Consider the following 18359-nt stretch of genomic DNA (forward strand, 5'->3'; position numbering starts at 1 on the left):
TGTTTACATGAAACAACCTGAAGGCTTTAAACCTGAAGGTCAGGAGCATCTAGTCTGTAAGTTGAAGAAATCCATTTATGGGTTAAAACAAGCATCACGTCAATGGTACCTCAAGTTTGATGAAGTCATGAAGAGGCAAGGTTTTATGAAGAATCAAGTGGATCAATGCACCTACCTCAAGATGAGTGGGAGTAACTTCACTATACTTGTTCTTTATGTAGATGATATTCTATTGGCAAGTAATAGTTTAGACATGTTGCATGAGTCAAAGCGGTTACTCTCGCATAACTTCGACATGAAGGATCTCGGAGATGCTTCTTACGTCATTGGCATCGAAATTCACCGAGATAGACACAAAGGGATCTTAGGATTGTCTCAAAAGACTTACATAGATCGTGTCCTTACACGTTACAACATGCAACAGTGCAAACCCTCCGTCGCTCCAGTAGTTAAGAGAGATGTTTTCGGTTCATTCCAGTGTCCGACAACAGAGGTTGAAAAGGAGCAAATGAGCCAGATACCTTACGCGTCAGTAGTCGGGAGCCTGATGTATGCTCAAGTCTGTACTCGCCCAGATATCGCTTATATTGCTGGAATGCTAGGCCGTTATCAGACTAATCCTGGCCTAGATCACTAGAAAGCAGCTAAGAAGGTCCTCAGATATCTGCAAGGGACGAAAGACTATAAACTGACTTATAGAAGAAGTGATCACTTAGAAGTGGTAGGTTATTCTGATTCTGACTTTGCCAAATGCAAAGATGACAAGAAATCCACTTCGGGCTACATCTTTATGTTAGCAGGCGGACCTATCTCATGGAAGAGTCATAAACAACAGTTAACTACAACTTCCACAATGATGGCAGAATACATTGCTGTTTACAACGCAACCTGTCATGGAATGTTGCTTAGAAATCTGATCACTAGACTCAAAATCGTTAATTCCATTTCTAGACCATTGAAGCTTTACTGTGATAACTCAGCTGTCGTTAGTTTCTCGAACAGTAACAGTTCGACTGGAGCTGGTTTATATCTCGATACAAAATATTTGTTCGTACGTGAACGAGTTGAGGAAAATAATCTTTGTATTGAGTATATTAGTACTAAAGATATGCTAGCGGATCCGATGACTAAAGGTCTCCCACCTAAAGTTTTCGAAGAACATGTATCGAATATGGGACTTACTAAAGACCTTATTTAATGACATATTGTACTAGCTTATGTTTTAATTAATGAAATTTCCTCAGTTTGATTTTGTATGTCTCTAACATATGTTCTGACGGTGTAATGACATATAGACAAATATAAATACGAATCAGACGCTAAAGGGCTTATACATATTTTGATCGTAACTATTAGGTTTTAAATTGAGGCTATAGTATGATTAATGGGGTTCCTGAGTCGAATGATGATTCAACGGCTGTATTTCTCTGCTATAGTTCTTGGTTTAAAGCTAAAATGAGTGTTAACTCCTGGCCAGGCTTACCTAATACTCATGATAAATGATTACTTGGCTAAGTGGGAGAATGTGAGATTAAATATATAAATGTAATATTTAATCTTGTAGCCTATATAATCATTTATATTATATATTAGATCAAAATATATTTAATAACCTATTAATAATTAGTTGGTAATTGTTGATGGACCATATTACCCTTATTAACTAATTGGGTTTCCTCTTGGGTGTATAAATAAGGGGCTTATTAGAGAGTTAAAGGGTTACACACATTACACAATCACAAACCCTCATAACATCAAGAATTCTCTCCATAACCGAAACCTCCCTAATTTCGGTTTCATCACCATCATTAACTTACACCCTAAGGAGGAACCAGATCATCCTGACAATCATGTCGAACTCAATGGCTGCATCTCTGACTGGATTCTCTGCTGGCCTGTCTGCTGTAACAGGTATTATTCATGTTTTCCATTACATTTAAATAGAACTGATCCAACATTGGTCTCCACTTGTTTTAAGATTAGATTTATTTCTAACAGACTAATTTCATAATAGTCTTGATTAATTTAACCTAAACTTAAAAAAAAGATTAAAAGGCAATTAGGAACAAAATTTCGTTGCGCAAACTACAAGAACAAAACGTAGTTGCTTTAATTTCGATAGCAAGTTCACATAGTTGCTAACTTGATATGCTGAGTAATTTGTTTTCGTATTAGAACATGCATACTTTATAAGCATTCAAAAATACATAAAAATTCAAAAGAGAAGAAAAAGAAAGTAAAAAAGCACACACACGGCTCTATAGAAAGAAAATTGAGTGAATCAGATAGTACAAACACCGCCTAAGATGTAGTGACTGTGGTGGTGGGTTAGGGTGTTATGAGTGAACGGTGCAAGTGCAAGTGAGGATGGAATGAAAAAAAAAATATATGGGAAGATGAAATGATTTTGAGGAAATGGAATGCGTTATGTTATGTAATAGGTGGTTCCATTGTATTGACCAACGAAACACCTTTTTGTTCTTTCCCTCATAATGGTCATTAAGCCTTTTATTCCAGTATACCAAACACCACCTAAGATATAGTGACTGATCAATTGCCAAAGTAGACACCAATGGGGTGGTGGCTATTGACAAAGATAAAGCCTACACCAAAGTTTGAAAACAAAAAGGTCTTGACTTCAAGTCTTATAGGCCACAGGGATTAATAAAAAAAATTACCGTTACAAAACGCCAAATGAAACATAGATATTCTTCAGCTAGAAAGGTTCAATTTGATAAATCTTGGAGAGTTGCATAAAGACATTAACGCTTATGATATCATATGCAACACATGTGAGATGGACAGAAATCGAGAAAAGAAAATTAGCATATCAATTCTAATTTAATTTAGGCAATAAAATAAATAAACTGATAACCAAATAACCAATAACCAATATAAGAAGGGATTCTACGTGTGTATGAGAGAGAGACTTGCCTACGGAAAGGGCGGAGCTTTATAGGTTTTTCCCTTTTGTTAATTTTAAGAGTTAATTACTATTTTCTTTAACGTGTCAAAAGTCACTATTTCAGTCCATTAGTTTAAAAATTGCGATTTTAGTCTTTCTGTTTCACTTTCGTAACCATTTCAGTCCCTGTATTAACAGAATAAATGGATTGAAATGGTTACGAAAGTGAAACCACAGGGACTGAAATCGCAATTTTTAAACTAATGAACTGAAATAGTGATTTTTGAAAAACTACAGGGACGAAAACAATAATTAACTCTAATTTTAAAGAAATATTACCTTTTGTAGTGTAAAATATTTGGTTTTTAAGAGTCAACTACTATAAATTTAGATTGTGAGAGTCCGGCCTCCACTGAGTTTCCGTTCAAGCTCCAGCGCTGCCTACGAACAAAGGAGCCTCTAAGGGAAGAAGGGGCCCTCAAGGGTACTACCCTAGCCCCGACCAATCCGCATTGTCATATCAATTCTACACACAAGGTACTCTAGAACCACAAAATACTGGCGGCACCTACCCACAAGTACCCTAGAATTATGGACCCCACTCTTTTACTCCACCCACCTATCACACAACCATTTACACCCCAACCCTCAAACCTTTACCCTTTCTAGCATAGGTAAACTCGTGACTAGAACCCGCATAGCCTACCCTAGAGGGCGGCAACGATGTTACCGTGCGGGTACCTTACCTGTATACTCCTACCCGTAAAGTGCCTCAGCCACCCTAATTCTTTAGATAAACTAGCTACTTTCTGTTTAAGAAAACCCGTTACCACCAAAAGTAATTTGAAGTATATGATATAATTTTAATCATCAAATGTATTGATTAACCTTACAATCTAACAATCATGTGTGAGCGTTTATATTTGAGCCTACATCTTCATCTATCTATTTAATACAAAAACACATTTTTCTTTAAATTTTGTTTATTTCATAAAAACTTCTCGTATCCAACTCTTTATCTCTATCTCTATCATACTTAAAAACACTTATTTTATTTTTTTTTTCTCTTTATTATACACACACAAAAAAATTAGATATGTACCATATAAGCCTCTAAATATAAAGATGTACTTTAGTTTTCTCTAAAGTATTCTATATTATAGAGAATCGATTGTAGTAGTATTTTAGTTGTGTTTTTTATTTTTTTCTATACTATAAAGAAATGATAAGTAAAAAGGTTGCAATGTGAATGCTATTATGTGATGATGACTACATATATATTAACTTATTATACAAGCAATATTCATACAAGATTTTAGAAATATATAAATAAACTTCTGTTATTACTACAGCTTGAAGTAAATTTCTTTGTTGCTCAGCAAGTTCATGTTCCTCTTTCAATTAAGTGACATGGGCTATTTTGCGAAAATGGTATTTAGGTGTAAAAGTTTGATGTTAAAAAAATCCGTTTATATTTATAACTAGGTTATAACCCGTGGTACCCACGGGTCGCTCTATTTTTAAGGATATTAATATTTTATTAATTTTATTAAAACAGTTTTTTTATAAAATTTGTGAGGATATATATTCAATAATTCAATGTTAAAAGTACATAAAAATATATTAAATTAATGATATAGTTTATCTTAAAAAAAGCTCCACTAACTAAGAAATGACATTGATCAACTCATTTAAGGCTGAATGGGATGTTTTGGATAGAAATGCCCTTTCAAATTTCAATTAAGGGATTTTTGACCTAAGTTGTTAATATACTTATTGTTTATGATTAATACATACTAAAAATGATACAAAATGTATGACAGATTAATGTGTTGGTATAATTAGAGTTAAAAAGTTGCTCCGCCATCTAAACAATTATCTGTCCAAAAGAGGGTATTCTCTCTCGTTCAAACTTCGCTTACCAAATGTAGTCTTTTTTCAACGTGAGACAGTTTTTTTTTTTAAAAGGCCAACATAATATCATTAGAAATGTTGCAAGTAGCAAGCACCAATTGTATAGAATCCTCAAAAAAGAAACATATTACAGTACGTGGAGGCAATCCATTAGCCATAGTACAATACAAACCCTAAATAAAGCGCCAAGACACGACCAAAAATATATTACAACTTATTTCGATCTATTTTTTCACCCAAAGGATTGCGACGGCTTTGACTTCTTCAATCACTTTTCACACTCATACGCTATGTAATATATACCTAGAGAAATAGATAACAAAAAAATTTCAAGTAAATAAAATCAAACTGAAATACTTCTATAAAGTAAATAATTAGTGTCAAAAAAAAGACATTAGCTGTAGTCTTCACTAATTTCAACGAAAAATCTTAAATTCATTAATAAACCCCTAATTTTGTTGAAAAAAAATTCTAGTACATTATCGCTAAACATCAAATAGCACTCGCTATTGCTACGTAGCGTATAGATAGCTTGTCGCTATTTACCACTATTAACAATGTACAAGATTCTTGTACTTTGTCACTCTGTGTCTGTACCATTCAAGTTATAGTCATATTCTTCGATCCAATGGCAAAAGATACAAAAGAAACTAATCAGATATCTACAAGTTTTTACCTTTCAGTCATTGATTTTGTTGTGAGTCCAAATCCAAAAGGAAAGAGCGGATCGTAATGTGGATCGCCTATGTTCATAGGGAGTTGGTCTACATTTTTAACCAAGTTCTTGAAAGTTTACCGGTAAATCCATGGTCTTTGAAAAGAACATCAGCCACACATTGGCATTCAGGCCGGGCAACCAGGCTGCAACCAAAGCATCGATAACAGACATATATGGTTCAATCACAACCGGGCGACCCGATATGATGACCACAAAACACTTCACACTTCACATTCCCACAAACATTTGTGATGATACTTGGACCGGGGTCTGCAATTGTGAGGTTTGAACTATCACCGAACACCTCTGTGTAAGGATGCTCACCAACCACAACTATAGCGTAAGAGAAGTTGTTGAACTTGATGAATTCGGTGTTTGGATTCTCCATGTAGGTTATTTCAGTTATTGGGTCAACCACAGATTTGATTCCGTTAAGAATATTTGTTCCTGCAGTTAAGATATAACAGATACATTTTTTAGTATATTTAGTACTGATGGTTGTATTACACATTTTAAATTAATCACTAATAAGTCAAACAGTTTTAAAGCCAACCAAACTCCAGAGTGTATTTCATGCATACAACCTCTCAAAATTACTTTATTTAAAAGAATTATATTGTTATGAGTAAATTACTATTTAAAAGAATTATATTGTTATGAGTAAATTACTATTTTGGCCCATCAGGTTTGGTCTGTTTAACCCTTTCAATCCAAATAAGGAATCGTTTGACACATCAAACCTTGAGGTTGCATTTTGTAACGCTTTTATCCCCCAACACTAACTCTAGTTTTTTCTATGAAGTGTAAGAGTATTTTATTACTTTTACGCATTAAGGGTTTTTTTAGGTAAATCTTTCTTTTTTAAATTCTTTCATTTACATAAACAACCCCTGAGGTGTAAAATGACCAAAATACTCTTACACTTGACAAAAAAAAAGTAACAAAATTAGTGTTAGGGGCCAAAACCATAACAAAATGCAACCTCAGGGTCTGATGTGTCAAAAGATTCCTTTTTGGGGCCGAAAATGTTAAGTTGACTAAACCTCAGAGCCTGAAATAATAATTTACTCTCTTATTATATAGTTTTCATGAGTCAAAATCATTTGTTTATCTTCTTTGTGATGTACATATCCATGAAACCACAATATGGCGTGATATAAAATTAACATGGTTGGGTAAGTGGTTGACCGGCTCAAATTCAAGTAGAACGGGTTGGGCTGACCCACGAACACCTTTCATATCCATTTTAAAATTTGGTTATAGATAACTAATGCACTAACTATAGTTACAATGATAGTTTACATGTTTGAATAGCACACTTTATGAGTTAAACTTTTGCTGACTTCTAAGTCATTCGACCCGTTCTCTATATAGCTAGCTAAATCTTTTATCGCTCATGTTGGATAAAATATAGCCCAAATCGACCAGTTCTTAAAATATCAGGTCGTACCAAAGGAAATGTGTATGCATTATAGCTTGAAGAATACGTACCGCAGCGCCTGAACGGACCGAAAGGAGGAGAGCCTTAGACGGGTCGCCGAAATATGCACCCATTTCTTTCTGGACAAACTGTAAGCCTTCCAAAATCTCATCCCACAAACCTGGAGGCAGTTTTTTTTCTACTTTGTTGATATTCATCACATGCTTCAGTTGAAATAATGAGCCCAGGAGGAACTGATAGACCAATGCTTGCCATCTCAGCAGGATTTGCTCCTTTTCCTCCCAACTGTATTCATACAATTAGATAACGTATAACATAACGGGAATAACTTTAAAAAGGTAATAACAAATTCAAATAGTAATTGAACTCTGTAATGTAACAAATGCATGAAACTATTGAAAGATTTAAAAAAATGCAAATCAAAGTATTTAGTAACAGGAAAGAAAAAACAAAACATAAACAGCTAATAAATATAAACACAAAGTGTGAAAGTACAAACTAGAAACTATAAAAGTTTTAATTTGTTCATGCTTTTCACTCTTCAAAGTGTCGCGTATAGCTGCCCATGAGTGAAAATCGGTTCTCTTAAGAATCCAATCCTTGATAATGATTGACCCAGACTCTTGTTTATTGTCATTGCAAAATACACAGAGTTTAAGGCAACATGTAAGAATCTAAGCACATAAGATACACAAAGCTAGTTCAAATCTTGACCCGATTAAATTTTTTGTAACAAACAAATGCGCCTTGCTGATCAATTTTCAGGGAAAAAGAGTCGATATGAGTTAGCCCGTTTGCATAGCTATAAAAAGTAATAATTTAACTATGAAATCTTGGTGTACGACAGGAAATGTAATAATCTAAATCTATAAATATTTTAAGCTACTTCAATGAGCATACTCGACCACATTGGTGCTATATCAAATGAAATAATTCATTAACCTCTATAATATATATATACACACACGTCACGATAGATACATCATGAGACGATCACTATCTAAGTAGTTATAATATTATAGTTACTGGTGTGGATGATTTAGAAAAAAAAAAAAGTTTTATAGATCAATGAAATGAAATAGTTTTCACTATCTATGTACTATAATATTATAGTGACTGGTGTGCATAGAATCATTGTATCATTGACAGTAACCTCCTTATTCTCGTTTTCTTGTCTAATTAGTTTTCAAGATAAACAACATTGGATCCATTAATAGTGGCATTTATCAAAAGGGTCATAAATATTCAAGTTACTTAAGAGGTGGCGACAGAGGGGTCAAAACGGGTCATGTCTAAATAACTCACATATGTACTATTGGTTGAAACAGGCTGGATCGGGTTGGCCTGGGTTGTTCCACTAACACTTTTTGCCTTCGTAGAAATGACGTAACATGTGCACTATCTTGTTGATGCGCGGTATCTTTTTCCCAGAATTTCCATTCGCGTATCTGCGTCAAAGAAAGTTAAATGTGTGGAAGAAAGTTAAATATGTGGAGTTGATGCAATCCGGAAATAGTTATAAGCGCCTTATATCCCTAATTATATTAACCAGACTTTTAAAATAATAAAAAAAGGATACATATAGAACAATGAAGAATGAATAAATATGGACAATAAATATTGATATCCAAATGAAGAATGAATAAAGATACTTAGTTACTAAAACATAAGTTTATACAATCTCAACAAACAAACAAAGAGTAGAAACAATAGGTTATGCAAAAGAGGTTAAAAGATAAAAATATAGTCTGGTAATGAAGAGAGGGAAAGGACATAGAGACCCCTAATTGGTTTCATGAAACAATAAACATGATTTGTAAACTGCATTTTAGATACTTGCCATTCAATGCTCTCACAATTAGAAAGGAGTTCTTTTGTGAGTCAAGATTGCTCCCAACTGGCCATGGGGATGTGTTCCAATTAATGAAAGGAAGCATGAAGCTTATCAGTGTAATTATTAAGTAGTAATAGGTAGATTCAACTTATCTTCTTTGGCTGCAATGGTAACATTTGGTTGAACTCTAAATGTGTCCCTTTATTTAGTTATAAGTTTACTTTTTCTTGAAATAATGCACCATGCAATTATGAATTAAGGTCTTTGACCAAAACTTACTGGATACTACAAAAAGATCCCATTTTAAATTCAAATTCTTGTACCCGGTCAAAGAAGATAATTTAAACCCAAAAGGTTAAGTATAAATAGCAAACTAAGAGTGGATTATTTTTTTGGTTGCTTTTGTTTTCTTTCTTTCTTTTTAATATAAAAGCACTGCTCAACAGAATAAAGCTTCAAATGAAAATGAGAAAGTGTCATACCTTTGTGAAACATAGTCCATTTTGACAGTTGAAGTTGTCGACATTAAGTTTCTCAATACATCTTCAATGACATCTCAATACCTATAGAGATGACTATTTTCGCATATTTTTAATTTGTTTCATGGATTAAGAACAACACAAAAATATCATATTAGTTTAGAGCACAAACGTATAACATAACGGGAATAATTACCTGACTGTGGCTATATGCACCAGCAGCTCTTCAAGATTTTTGATACAAGATCAATAATGCAAGTTTTATGGAATCTGCACTGAAAGAAGTTAGTAAAGATATTTGTTGATTCACCATGACAATTTCATTCAAGAACAATAAATTGTTTCATCAATGGCAAAAACCAAGATAAGATAGATAAACCCATACCTAAACGAATTGTTTGTTTCTCTCTTGTCTAATAAAGCAGGGTAATCACATAATGCAAAAACCTGGCATAAGATAAGACACATGATCGGTAGTATATGGAAATTACTTATGTTGAGAGTAAAGATGCAGCATCGCAACCTCTCGAAAGAAAGTTATAGGCTTTTGACCAAGTGATTGTGGATTTCCAATATTATAGTAAAGTATCTGCCAAAGTTGAAAGGAATATGTCAGCAGTGAAGAAGAAACAATATTGCCATCAATGTAATCATGAGTTTTGACCCAAACTAAAATGCCATGCCTTTTTTCAAAGCGACTCGTTTTGACCCAAACCAAAATAAACCTTTTTTGATCGACCCATTCTGATCCAAACAAAATTAAAACTTTTTTAATCAACTGGTTATGACACGAACCAAAAATAAAACTATTTTAATCAACCCATTCTAACATAAAACCAATCTTACCCGAACCTACTTTAAAGATACAAGCTTTAGAAAGTACCAGATACTGCAACAATTCATTCCAGTATATAAGCCTCGGGATTTCGCCATTTAGCTGATTTTGTGCCAAGTCCCTAAGATAGCCATCATTTATATAAATAAAATTATGGATTTTTTTATTATTTTTTTATTCTTTTAGGAAGAAAATGAAGGAATGATGCTTACAAAATCTTCAAATTAGGAATCTGTGATAACGTTGTAGGGATCGGACTGGTTAATTGATTGTCTTTTAAGACTCTGTGATACAAATGGAAATAGTGTCATCAAATGTGGCCAATGTTTAGCTAGCAAATATTAGTGAATGTTATACGTACAAGAGCTCGAGCTGTTTTAACTTCGATACCGAAAACGGGATGTCTCCGGTTAACATATTGAATGATAGATCCCTAGTAAAGTAATTTAATCATAAATCATAACCACAAAACTTGTTAAAGTTATTAAATAAAAAACAGATCCCAGAAATCACAAAAAAAAGGTTATTTTTTATATGATGCTTACAGGTTCTTGAGGGTCTTGCAATCAGCAATCTCATCTGGAATTTGACCAGATAATCTATTTCCACGTAGATCTCTGCTTAAACATGATCCAAAATCAGATCCAAAAAGGGATGGCGGCGCAGTTTGTTGCTCGTACCTGCTATCCTTATGTAATTTGCCCTGATGATTGGAATGAAATTGCTAGATATTAAGGAATAAAAAAAAAATGGTTGGAGAAAATTTCAGAATAACAAAAGAATATGAGGATTGAGCTGCCATTAATTGGTTCCTCCGAGTACCAGAACCCTATCAATTTAAAGTGCAACTGCAGCGCCAAAAAGCACCAAATCAACACAAAAAGCCATTAATTCAATATGTGCAGCGAATAAATTATGATTAGAAATTAAAAAAAAGAACCTTAAGAAACCGACAAAAAGTCAGACTACAAACGAAATTGAAGACGAAATACATACCTTATCTAATAACAAAATTGATGCTTAATTTTATGACTAAATTTTCACAAACTTAACTTGGACTGCACCTGAAGAAAATAAAAAAACAAATAAACAATTAGAGCAAGAGACGGATTAGAACACAAACGGTTTGATACATTGGAAAAAATCAAATCTTCAAAAATAAAATGCGCCGCTGCCACTGCTGTTAGGGTTCATAGAGAAACCCTAATCGCGCCGCCGGAGTGCCTCTTGCAGTTGTTGTCTTCAGCCTCAGGAATCGCCCAAGCCGTCATCCGTCCGACGATCCAAAAGAAATGGTCTGCAAAGAAGAGAGAAGCGGATGAACATATGAAATTCAAGTAAAATTCTCTACAAATTGTGGATTAAAAAAACATACCACGATCCATATGAAATTGATGCAGATGAAATCAGTATATGAAATCGCCCAGCTTGAAATCTTCGAAGTCATAATCGACTGAGATTTAGGGTTTGAGATTGTAATAGATTGGATGTAACAAATAATCAGTTGCTAGAATGGAGATGGAGGCTGTCTAGGGTTTTGGAAAAGAAACACAAATGTATGTCGTACAAAATAAAATCGGGTCATAATAATAGGAAATGGATCCCGCTGTAGCCCATATACAAAAATCTTTGACCTGAAGTTTTCCCGCCAAAAAGCAAAATTTAGAGGCTCCTAGCTTGACACATCAGCAAAAATTAACACATTTATTATATATAATAGATTATAGACAACAAAACTCACCACGAGGTCACAAACAATCGCAAGCCCAAATTACTTACATATAATTTTTTTATTAGAAGAGAAAAATGCCCGGATAGTCCCTGTGGTTTCGCCTTTTTTCACCTATAGTCCCCAACTTTCTAAAATTACCTGAATAGTCCCCAACTTTTCATTTTTTGTTCCCGGATAGTCCCTGGGTCTAACTTCAGTTTGTTTACTCTGTTAAGAGGGTGTGAAATGACAAAAATACCCTTTCCTTAAAAGGCCAAACCATAGGGACTATCCGAGCATCTTCTTCATTTTTATTTATAAACCTCCCCCCACCACACTTCATCTTCAATCTCCACCCATCATCACCCTCCTCCACCCTCCACCGTCACCGCCACAATTTTGATTTCAATTTGGTACAAAATGCATTAAATAGTAACACAAACAATCAAACATCTAAAGGCTATGCATCATAACTTAACTTTTGGCACAATAAATTGAGCACGAGTCATTCTGAACAAAACTTGGTGTTTTCAAGTCCACAAACCCGAAGACCACGCCGTATACGAGCTCAAATTTTCAGGTTTTCAACAGCTGCAAATCATTAATTTTGTTAGTTTTTCACATAAATAATCCAAAGTAACGAGCATAAAAACGAAAACGAATTTTGTGTTTGTACCCCCAACCTCTCCACCACCTTAAACCCACCACACAACACCCACTTACCTCTCTAAATCATCGGCCGGCCACCACCATTGCTTGGTGGTGGCGCACGACGGCAACGCAGGAGAGAGAGGGAGAGCGAGGAGAGATAGAGAGAGGGAGAGAGCGCATCGGGTCGGTTTCTTTTTTGCAGCCGATGACGGTGGCGACGGTGACGTAGAGGAAGATTAGGGTGGCGACAAACTCTGCTATGAGGGCTCGGTAAAAGGACCAGAGCTTCAGCTCCGCCATGTCAAGGAGGGGTGCTGGTGGTGGGTCGACATAGTCTCGCCTTGCTGTTTCTCCGATTTCGCTTACTTCTTTCGACATTTCTGTAGAGAAAATGTGGTGTTCTGTTTCACTGTCTACAACTAAGGTGAGTGGAAGTTGTGGTCTGAGATTACAGAGAAAAAGAGGGAGAAAGTGGGAGAAGAAGGGTTGGGTAGATAGTGGGGCCTCTTCTTTATTAGTTTTTTAATAGTAAGGGTATTATAGTCATTTTACACCAACTTAACTGAGAAAAGTAACCTCCATCCACGTCAGGGACTATCCGGGAACAAAAAATGAAAAGTTGGGGACTATTCTGGTAATTTTAGAAAGTTGGGGACTATAGGTGAAAAAAGGCGAAAACACAGGGACTATCCGGGCATTTTTCTCTTATTAGAATTTGTGAGTCTTACCCTAGGATAGTGGGGCCCAAAGTGCTTATTTTATTTTAGGGATAAAGATCGGTACGATACCGGTACCGTACCAGTACCGATACCGTAAATGCCGTTACCGAAATTAAGGAAATGTGGATACCGATTACCGTACCGTATTTATAGATTCGGTATCGGTACGGTACCGGTATCGGTACCGGTATTTCGGTACTTTACCATATTGGTACCGCTTTGGTGTCATCCATTGTTTTACCTAAAAAAATTTCATGTGCAAGCCATCCATCCATTATTAATTAATCTAGAGTAATATATAGAGGAATGTAAAAAAGGGTAAACATATTAAGTACTCAAAAAAATCAAAAGGTAAACATCCATGGGTTCGACTTTTAACATCCAAATTCCAACATTTCTAAAAAATCATCATAATTGATTAAAAATAACCAAACAAAAGAAATTTGATATTGTTTTTTTTTTTTGTAAAACAATGTTCAAGAAAATATAACTTCATAGTGAGATCTAAGATAATAGCAAAATACATAAAGTCATTATTAAATTCGGTATTAATACCGTTATTTACCGAAAAATACCGGTACCGATACCGTTTTTTACCGATATCGAATTTTAAAAAATCTATTATGGATACCGTTACCGTTTATGGTCGGTACGGTACAAAATCGGTACGGTACCGGTATGGTACCGGTATTTCGGTAAAAAATCTCAATCCCTACTTTATTTCAAGATGCCCCTTTGAACTTATTGCATATGAATCTTGTTGATAACTTCATTCTATGTCACAATCGCTAATTATTATTTATATAACATTTACCAAGTTAGATGATCAGTATTCTTTTTGACTTTTTTTTTTTTTTACCTCATAGTTTTTAGGCTTTCGGTCAAATCAAATTACGATTTTGTCCCTGCTTTAAAATTACGATTTTGCCAATAGTTTAAAACTACCTTTTTACCTTCATTTCAAAATAAATTATGCTTTTGCCCCAGTTAAAAATTACAATTTTGTCCTCGGTTCAAAATTACGATTTTGTCCCGTTTAAATTTACAGTTTCGCCATTAGTTTTGTTTTGTTCCTCACAGCTAAATTACGATTTTCACCTCAATTTAAATTTACATTTTTGCCATAGTTTTTTTGCTTTCCCAGTAAAATTACGATTTTGCCCCCAGTGTATAACTACAGACACAGAATGGGGGAATAGTGTCAGGAAGCTGTCTGACACTCCCCAATTGACCCAACCAATTTACGATTTTATCCCCGCTTTAAAATTACGATTTTACTATCAGTTCAAAATTACGTTTTTACCCACAGTTGAAAAAAAAAATTATGCTTTTGCCCCCAACTAAAAATAACCATTTTGCCCTCGATTCAAAATTACGATTTTGATCCGTTTAAATTTACAGTTTTGCCATTAGTTTTGTTCTTTCCCCACCCAGCCATATTACAATTTTGCCCTCAATCTAAATTTACATTTTTGCCATCGTTTCCCTTTGCTTTCTCAGTCAAATTATGGTTTTGCCCCCAGTGTAAAATTACAGTTATGCCGTCGTTTTAGTTTTTTTTTTTTTTTTTTTTTTTTTTTGACAAAAGTATAGTAGTGATTTATTTTAATTGTTTGACTCGGTGTAATTTTTATTTGTGTCAGGCGGCTGCGTGGCACACGCTCATTTATCCTAAAAAATTATAATTTTGCCCTCAGTTTAAAATTATTGTTTTCCTATCGTTTTTGTTTTTCTTAAGCAAAAGTATTATAGTGTTTTAATTTAATTGGTTGACTAAATGTATTTTTTTAGGTCGTGTTATGAGTATTATGTACAAGTAATCGAAACACATACGTACATGTTATGAGAGAGAAATATTCGGCTTAGTGCCCCGCAACGCGGGCGGGGAAAAAATCTAGTGGGTCTACACAATTGTCAAAGAATAACGTATTCACTTAAGTTCCAGAGATAATAAAAGAAGTACGCCCCCTTTATAGTTGATACAATGGATATTTGGGTCCTATCCAATACTCCTATTACCTCAATAAACGGGCTTTTAAGGTTTTTTTTTTTTTTTTTTTTTACACTTCTTTTATTATTCTCAAACTATTTGACTTATTTTGCGAACAACTTTTGTGAAGTACCCATTAACTATTAGGTAGTGTTTGGTATGAGGTAATGAGAGAAGGAATGGAATTAACTATTCAGGGGTAATATAAATTGGAATGCATTACTTACCTTATTCAATTCCCTCTAAATATGGCAAAAAGTATTCCATCGACCCCCCTATTTTTTTTCATTCCGTTCAGTATTGATAACACACTTCTCAATTTTGCCCTCATCCTCACCTATGTTCCCTCGCTAATCCATTTCCTCTAATCAAGGGATCTCTGGTTATGTATTTCTTTCATCTTATCTTCATCATCGAGCAGAGCTTTAGCATTTGAACCCTAAATCACCAGTCACTTGTTTGGATTTTCGTCATCAAACACAAAATCAGGTAAATGTTTTTTCATTGTATCTTAACCTGTTTAATTCTTGTGATTTAATCATCTCAAACTCTCACACGCTGCTGTTGAATTTGTTTATTTGTATGTATAACTTTGTGTGGTAAGCATGTTTCTTGTTCATATAGTACAGAACCCTAAATCACCAGTCATAGATTTGTATTACTTCGGTCATAGATTTGTATTACTTCTGATACATGTTATTACTTTTGATAGTATATGTTATTGCTTCAAATCTGTTGAACCATTTGAACCTGATTTATTCAACTTCCTCTCTTAATTAAATTAACCATTCACTCTCACAAGTAATAACATGTATCACTTTTTTAGTTCATAGTACAGAGTATTTTTTGTATTGTAAATATAATTTTATTGTTTGTGCTTGAAAACAAAATTGATAGCTTCGAATTTGTTGAGCCATTTGAACCAGGGATGAGCAAATGGTACCGCGTACCGGTAGCGTTTACCGAACCGAAATATTTTCGGTACCAATTCGGTACCCGCTTTTGAAGCTTTAGGTACCGGACCGGTACGGTACCGGTATTTACTATTAGTTTCACTCAAATACCGGTACCGAACTGTACCGTACCTTGTATTTTCAGTACCTGTACCCGTTTTTAGTTCCTGTTTTTTATCACTAAAAAGAATATTAAATGGGGAAAATAGTTGCCACTGTTCGTCCATTTTCATGTACAACATAGTTAAATATGTTGCTGCAAATGCAAAACTTCATCTTAAGGCAAATGAGTTAAATATCCATTACATTGACCATGCTTATTCATATATCGAAATTATTCAAGGCAGTTCTCTGTAGCTGCTTATATTCTTCATATCCTATACCTTTTTCCTCAAAACCATTCCACATTAGGGTATCCGGGGCACCCTTCGGTGACCCCTTAGGGGACTCAACTCACCTATTAGGTGTGTGCTGCCAACAATTAGGTGAGTTAGAGAGAGAGGGTGAAATAGGTGGGGAGTTGCCGAAGAGAGGGGAGGAGAGAGGGAGAGCTTGACCAATCAATGCTTTTCTTCTTCTTTTTTTTTTAAAAAAAAAAAAACCAATTCACCTAAGAGGGGAGTGCCGCCATCAAAAAGGGGTATTAGGGGAGTGTTAGAGGGGAGTTGACGTGGCATTTTATGGTTGGTTATGTGTAAGAGGGGGGACTCACCTAAGAGGTGAGCACCCCTTACACCCTTATTTTTGATGTACAGATGGAAAGTGTATTAGCATAAAAATTAATATCAGTTAATAGTAGGAACATCCCAAATCTGCTACAAGTTTTATAACTAAAACGTAATGTAGAGAGGAAGTAGATGATTAACTGTCATGTCACCCCCTATATTATGCCACCTATTGAAAGTCCTATTTTTAACCTGCTCGTTTCGATTATAGGTTATATATATATGTGTGTTTACATGATTTATGGTTCACGGGTCAGGTATGGACTTAAAAATTATTTGTATTTAGCTTAATAGCATTGTCTAATGATATAGATTATGTATATATATATATGTGTGTGTGTGTGTTTACCTGATTCATAGTTACCGGGTCGGGCATGGACTTGAAAATTATTTGTATTTAGCTTAATAACGTTGTCTAATGAAATGAATACAACTTATTGATTTTGTTTTTCTTAGGTCTTGGATTTTTACTGAAGTTATGTCTAGACTTAAACTCAACCGACAAAAAAAAAAAAAAAAAAAAAAAAAAACTAGCTGCATTTTGTGCGATGTGGCTTCATAAACTAAACATGGTTACCTGGTATATTCAAGCAATACAAACAGTTATTAGTATACGTTTGGATATGTGTCCAACTAGGCCTCGCTACAAGATGTTCTACCCCCAGAGAAAAGAATACATGCATAGATTAGTGTATGAAAGTGACAAAACATGTCTTCATCAACTAAGAATGAATAGGGCAACGTTCATGACACTTTGTAACAAGTTGGATAATTGTCGTTTCTTGATGCAGATGGGGATGAGGCTGCCCAGATGCATCAGTTGTTACAGTTAGTGAATGATTTTGTGGGGTCAGATAGGAAGGATGAGTGGCGATGGGTTCTGGACGGGTCTGGGAAATTTACGGTTAGAAGCATAAAAGAGCATCTTGTCTTGCATAGATACAGTATTCCGGAGTATGTGCACAGGTGGAATAATTGGGTTCCAAAAAAGGTGGGGATTCTCACATGGCGGGCGAACCTCGACAGGCTTCCGACTAGGTGTGCGTTGGCAAGGCGGAATATAAACGTTCCAAATGTTTTATGTCCGATGTGTGGCGAAGCGCAAGAGACTACGGAGCATATTTTGTGACTTGTTGCTTCGTTCAGATGGTTTCGCAACTAGTTTCACAATGGTGTAAGCTTCAGCCGATATTTGCGTTCCGGGTAAGGGATCTCCTTGATTTACATCTGTATGTTGGTGGCTCGGCAAAGTTCAAAAAAGCGATTCATGCCATCTGCCATACGGCTTTTTGGTGTATATGGAGATGTCGGAATGCAGCGGTCTTCAAGCATAAGCGACCCTCTATGCAGACTGTTATGGGAGATATAAAAGGGATGTCCTTTCTGTGGGTCAAGGCTCGATCTAAACAGAGGAACATGGATTGGGATTTGTGGAACTGTTTTAATATTTTAAGCACGGGATGGTAATGTGTGTATGTAGCATG

At 35.0% G+C, this 18359-nt stretch overlaps 2 long non-coding RNA genes and 1 pseudogene across 2 annotated transcripts; 1 reads left to right on the forward strand and 2 right to left on the reverse strand.

The window, feature by feature from the left end:
• Positions 1–4885: 4885 nt before the first annotated feature.
• On the reverse strand, positions 4886–6290 carry LOC110876471 (annotated as a pseudogene).
• A 737-nt stretch (positions 6291–7027) lies between these two features.
• Positions 7028–11717, reverse strand: LOC110878923. The gene is made up of 11 exons (XR_004861396.1): positions 11502–11717; positions 10672–11423; positions 10488–10559; positions 10339–10410; positions 10175–10247; positions 9815–9880; positions 9677–9738; positions 9488–9561; positions 9295–9387; positions 8284–8426; positions 7028–7263 (listed from the first exon to the last, which is right to left on the reverse strand). It is a non-coding gene; the product is annotated as an uncharacterized LOC110878923 (long non-coding RNA).
• Positions 11718–15438: 3721 nt separating this feature from the next.
• On the forward strand, positions 15439–18119 carry LOC110878924. Its single transcript, XR_002558319.2, has 2 exons — positions 15439–15686; positions 17667–18119. It is a non-coding gene; the product is annotated as an uncharacterized LOC110878924 (long non-coding RNA).
• Positions 18120–18359: the final 240 nt, after the last annotated feature.

This window comes from Helianthus annuus, chromosome 6, assembly GCF_002127325.2.
Source record: "Helianthus annuus cultivar XRQ/B chromosome 6, HanXRQr2.0-SUNRISE, whole genome shotgun sequence".
Taxonomy (NCBI): domain Eukaryota; kingdom Viridiplantae; phylum Streptophyta; class Magnoliopsida; order Asterales; family Asteraceae; genus Helianthus; species Helianthus annuus.